At 36.3% G+C, this 6,538-nt stretch overlaps 1 pseudogene; it reads right to left on the bottom strand.

Moving 5' to 3' along the window:
- Positions 1–4,919: 4,919 nt before the first annotated feature.
- Positions 4,920–6,001, bottom strand: LOC149559964 (protein IQ-DOMAIN 5-like; annotated as a pseudogene).
- Between the last annotated feature and the right edge of the window lie 537 nt (positions 6,002–6,538).

The raw sequence follows: 6,538 nt of genomic DNA on the forward strand, positions 1-6,538 counted from the left end.
GTAAAACTAGGGTGGGGATGATACCCACAACTTATCACTATAGCAATATGTAACTTGTCAAGGTTACAACGTTTAACCATCATCAATGGTCTACCCTATGAGAGGCATGCCTTGTTAAAGGTTCTAACACCCAGTTGAAAGTGGCCTATCTAAAGGATTTACAAACATTCACTTGGAATGTGACCCTATTTAAGAATTTAACACCTATTTAAAGCTTTTACAATATGTTTGTTAAACCAAACTATCTTCATAGGATTTTCATTCTCCTAATACAATGGCTAGAAAGTATAGTAGAATGTGTTGACCTAATAACTTACAATCCTTAATTGCTGATTTTAGATCTTTGTTCTATTCAATTTGATATAATCTTCCTTCATTTGATATGATTCTATTTGAAGTACTGATACTCTATTTTGTAATCTGATGTTGCAATGCCATCCTTCTTCTAAGGCTTTTCACCCCTTTAACTTCCTTCAAACTTCACTAACCTACTCTCCATTCATGCACTCTCTTCTACATTCCTATACCTTTCCATACTCTTATTGAATTATGTGGTTTTGACCTCCTTAAAAAGGTCTTGAGACTTAGGGTTAGGTATGAATTTACAATTCAGATTCATCCATCTTTCCCACTCAAATCTTTCCATTTTTCTAATTGGTTGTATTGGCTCCTGATTTAATAGAATTTGAACAACCAAGTATGCAAGGCAAGAATGCATCTATGGGCAGCTATCTCCAATAATGGACACAATTTACAATGAACCTAGACCAACTATTGTTAGAGTAAGTCATTTATTACTCTAGGTGCTTTAACTCTCTTAAGTGCATATAATTAATATTTTATATTAATTATAATGTACAAACCTAGCTTTCTTTCCTTTAGGGTTTCATTCACCTTAAAAGGTTGAACTTTTTTATTTTTCTTCCATAACTTAGAATACATTTTTGCTCTCACATTTTTGAGAACTTCTAAGCTCTGCTTTTTCAATTTTTAGCTTCTCTTCATTGTAGGATATTTGCATGCAGGTGTTCTTGAGGATCTATGAGGTAAAATATTAATTATATGCACCTAAGAGAGCTAAAGCACCTAGAGTAATAAATGACTTACTCTAACACCCCCCCTTAAGTGAAGCTTTGGAGGAAGCTAACCTAGGAAAGCTATGAAAATAGGAAAATGGGTCTTGACAACAAGGCTTGATCAGGTACCCAATACAAGGAAATCTCTATAAATCGGAGACAAAGGAGAAAACCCAATGGGAAAAACTCCTCTCCAAAAAGAGATGAAAAAATAACAGAAAAAAAATTGGCTCAAGAGACTCTCTCAAAACCATAAACAACCCCCCCGTGAGAGAGAGATGAGACATCAAAGCCACACCTCATTCTGTTGAAGTCTTTTCTTCTTTAGCTCTGCCAAATCCTCTAGCTCCACTCATTGAGCCTTCAAGAGCACTTATTGCAGATTCTACAGAGGACAGTCATCTCCTCTTTCATGACAGTCTTAGCACACCTACATTGGGGATTCCTTTTTAGGATCCTCATGTCTACTCTTTTGAGCATCAATTAGGCCTTCCTATCATTCAGTGGTTTCCTTGTTTTGTGCCCTTATTTATTTTGCATTGGAGTTCCATTGGTTCATTCATTTCTACAGGGGCTTCATCAATCTGGGGGGGCTTTGATGTCTCATCTCTCTCTCATGGGGGGGTTGTTTATGGTTTTGAGAGAGTCTCTTAAGCCATTTTTTTTTGTTGTTTTTCATCTCTTTTTGGAGAGGGGTTTTTCCCATTGGGTTTTCTCCTTTGTCTCCAGGTTATAGAGATTTCCTTGTATTGGGTACCTGATCAGGCCTTATTGCTAGGACCCATTTTCCTACTTTCATAGCTTTTCTAGGTTAGCTTCCTCCTAAGCTTTGCTTAAGGGGGCGTGTTAGAGTAAGTCATATATTACTCTATGTTCTTTAGCTCTCTTAGGTGCATATAATTAATATTTTATATTAATTACAATTTGCAAACCTAGCTTTCTTTCCTTTAGGGTTTTGTTCACCTTAAAAGGTTGAACTTTTCTATTTTGTTTTCATAACTTAGAATACATTTTCACTTTCACATTTTTTAGAACTTCTAAGATTTTCTTTTTCATTTTCTAGCTTCTCTTCATTGCAGGATATTTGCATGCAGGTGTTCTTGAGGATTTGTGAAGTTGGATTTCTGAACTTCTACAACTATAAGGCTACACTCCTTCTACACTTCAGGCTCTACAAAACCTAGGTGGGTGAACCTTTTAGGATCCAATTATGTGACCAGTACAATGAGCATAATTAGAATCCAAAATAATAGATAAAAATCCCTAAATCTTCTATAATTAACTAGTACTTCATAAGCATGAAACAACTAATGACATAACTCATGAAAATGGCAAGCTAAGTGCGAGTTAACATTGAATAACTTTCAACATGAAAGAGGAAATGTTTGATTAATGATGTTGATTCAGCACAATCTCAAATATGTAGAAGTATAACAAGTGATCCTATAACTGATCAGTGCCTAATCCATTGCGCAATTCCATGAATTCAAAACATACATCTATGACATTAGGACATATTTTGTATACCTAGAAATTAGATCTATGAAATCACCTTGTGCTTCAGACATCAGTGTTTATTCAGATCTCATTCTCACAAAATATCCTTATGAAGTAACTAGTAACCTTGTTAAACATATCAAGCATTTACTTGGCCCTTTGGTCCAACAGCGAAATACATCAAACATACAACCTAAAGGGGATGCAAATGGATCTTAGATCTTTGTTCCAAGACCACATAAGACTTATAGATTGCCGAGACAGGAAACAAGAGCGAGAATGAAACTAGTGAAATTATTGCTCATATGTATTCATTTCCTTGAAACTATACATTCAGATGCATAAAATTAAAACATGAAAACACCTAACATATCATAACTTGCTGTATTATCTGCACTACTATTGTTCACATGAGAGAATTATGTTGAAGAATGGTGTCACAGTCAAGGAAATATGTCAAAATACTAGAACCAATGGTCTCATAGCAATGAATTTTTTCTTCCCAAAAACTGGAACCTATACAATGAGAATGAATGAGATTGATATAGAGGAAGGACTTCCTAGATTCAATCTATAATTGACATCTATCTATATGAAATTCCCTCTCTTTTCCATGAAAAGACTCTCTCTAATCTCTCTCCTCAACTACCTATCAGATCCCCTTTTCAATTTTCTTTCAAAAGCATCAAATATCTTAGAAACATCATGATGAAAGATCATAACTGATTCTGAGGTAAAAGTGAACTCAAGGTAAAAGGTAAAAATCAATTGAAATGGCCTCAAGAATACAAGAAAAGTAATTAAAATCAATTTTCTTCCCTTTTACACTTCACCAAGCTTTTATATCTGCCTCATGACCAATTTTGATGATCAGTGGTGAATTTTCATCATTCTACTGAAGGAGTCACAAATTGGCCTATAGACTAAACTAGTGAACACCTGCACAAAAATTGACCTCATATTCAAAAAATTCAGATCTTCCTAGTTTCAGTGGTATATTGGAGTGCATATTTTGCTTACCAAAAACCTTCAGAATCTCAATTTGAAAAATATCCCCTAGTATCAAACTCTGGCTTGCAATTTTTAAAATACAAACATTTAACAATCTCTAAAGTTTGTACTTTAGAAAATATGCCCACTTTTGCATTTTTAGTTATCAATGTGCAAAGTTTTTTGAAAAAATAATTAAAAATAATTATTTTTTACTCTTCAATTTTTTCTTTCTTCCTTGCTAGGCCCACTAGATGCCACCCGGGTTGCCACGTGGCAGTCCTTAATTGGCTACCTAGTTGCTTTGTCATTGCCTAGTCACTACCACCTCATCGGCAAATGGCGCTCTATTATTGGTTAAAACTCACATCTGCCATGGAAATGCTACTGGGACCCACTACCACATGTCATCACCACCTCTACCCTCACTATGTCACTATCATATTGCATGAGCAACTTCTCCTTGGTGAGATAGCGAGGACCACCAGATGGGCCACATGGCATGATCTCCTTCCTCTGTTTGTGATCACACCACATCATCGCCTACTTGACCACATGTCATTTTTGGTTCACCAACACTCCTATAGGTGGGACCCATGTTAAATTATCAACCCCTTGCTATATTTTAAAGTTTTTTGACTAGTCTCTATGTCGCTAGCCAAAATTTCTTGGATTTTTTGGTTAGTGACATAGTGACTAGTTGGATTTTGAGACTTTTCAATGATCTCATTCTGCTGACATCATCATTTTGTGCATACATTTACCCACGCTGACTTATCAATCCCTTGCCAAATTTTGAAGTTTTCTGGCTAGTTGCTATGTCGCTAGCCAGAATTTCTTGGATTTTTTAGCTAGTGACATAGTGACTAGCCAAATTTTGAGACTTTCTAATGATCTCATTCCACTAATGTCATTTTTTTGTGCATGCATTTTTGTTTAAAAGTCTACCTTTGACTACATCCACTTGGCTGGCCACGAGCCTCACATTGCACTTTGGAACTTCCAAAAGCCCTTGTTCTTTGAGACACAATAGTTTATGTGTACTTGGGTATTTAAACCACATAAATGTCCTCCCATGTTGAATGAGGGATATATGGTTTTTAAAAGCCTTTATTCCTGCATTTTCCAAGGTGTCTGTAGGTTCTTCATTTGTGCCTCTTTGTCTTTTTCTTTAAATTGTGAGCTCCTTTGTTTTGAACTAGCATGAGTTGCTCCTTCAAACAATTAGCATGCTATGAGCGGCTTTATATGGCTTTCCTTGTTGTGCATGGGTTTGAAAAGAAAAACCCTCTGTTCAAATGTTGACTACCCCCTACACATCGTGTGAGGTTCCATTTCTTCATATCTTGCAGCTTCCTACATGGTGTGAGTATCTTTTTTTATACATTTCTTTGCATGACCAGAGGAGCAACTCCTAGAATGGGAATGGGTTGGAGTTCTAGCAAAAGACTGATCTAGACTATTTGAACAAATGCTCTCCAAACAATCCATCTTACCTTGATTATGGACCTGACTCTCCCATTGCTGAGATGCCATCCATAATTCTAGCCATTTCCAACCCAAATTAGCTTTGTTAGGTTCATTTCCCATCTGCTATTCAAAGATAGGTCTTGAGGTTGCTCACCAGGTTTTGGCTATGGAGGGGCCAAAATGCACCTACATAACTAATTTGTTTGTATTTTTTAACAAATTAACATTCATATATAAATTTATAATTAATTAATAAAAGTGCATTTTGGTCCTTGTATAGATAGTGCCTGCTCACCATTGAAGAGAGAATGCATATGACATGGCTTTTTCACATTTGGTAGCAACCTCTTGCCTTTGTTGTGCCCTCTATTGAATTTCTTCCATTGAGCCTAAACTGTCACACCAACCTACCTTAGATTTTTTGACGTCTTCTTCTAGTATGAATTGATGATCAAGTCTCTGCTGGCAACTTTCCATTGCCATGCATGCTCTTCGAGCCCAAACTTGAGCCTGAACTCTTACCAAGGCTTACATACAACACATTGTCATGGTTGCCTGCTTCCTAGCTTCCTTCCCTTGAACAAATGCCTACAATCTCACCAACCCTTTCAAGGCACGGAGAGCTTTCCTAGAAAAAAAACCATGAAATGCAATTTGAATGTAAATAGCAGTAGACTCCTCTCTTGCAGACCCTTTAAAATTATCATTAGTATATGCTATTTGACCAACAGCTGATGCATGGATAGGAGTTGCATTTAAACCTGAATTGGCACTTGGCACGGGAGAGATGCCAAACCAATTTTGGCTACTTTCCGCATCTACGCACACTTCATCTTGTTCACTTGAATAGTTGATTGTTTTGGCATGTCAGACGGCTTATTTTTACGTTCATGTTTGGTTGAATGAGATGTCTTTGCTGATTTTTTAAAACCAAGTAGTGTCTTAAACCAGTTCCTTGACCCACCCATCAATCCAATGAGATAGTCATTATTAAAATGGAGTCTAATGAAAGTAAACCTTGAACCCCATCCTGATTATTTTCCTTACCAATTTGACATGATTAGTTGGGCCCCAAAGTGGGTTCGACTAAAAAAAAATTCATTCCCAAAAAACTAAACCTTCAAACTGATCTACTGACCTTCTCAAACTAATTGGAATCCAATTCAAGCACTAACTAATCCTTAAAAACTCATTTTTCATTAACTTTCAACCTGTCAATTTTGCACCAGGAAGTCTGTTAATTGGCCTTAAAAACTGACCCAAACCTCTAACTAGGCTTTGAAAATTGGTACACTAATTCTTTGCTCCACATACTTTTATCATCTCTAATGTCATCTCATGAAAAATTTGGGGTCAAAAGATATTCACTATCAAAGTTGACCTCTCAAAATCACCTACAGATAAACATGTTAGAAAGCAATAAACTGGGTTTAGATTTGGTTTCAAAAACTAGGTAAACTGACACTCAGGAGGACGAAAACTGGGGCATTGTTTCTTTGTCATGA

This window comes from Cupressus sempervirens, chromosome 4 (assembly GCF_028749045.1).
Source record: "Cupressus sempervirens isolate cs-2001-9-10 chromosome 4, ASM2874904v1, whole genome shotgun sequence".
In the NCBI taxonomy this organism is placed as follows: domain Eukaryota; kingdom Viridiplantae; phylum Streptophyta; class Pinopsida; order Cupressales; family Cupressaceae; genus Cupressus; species Cupressus sempervirens.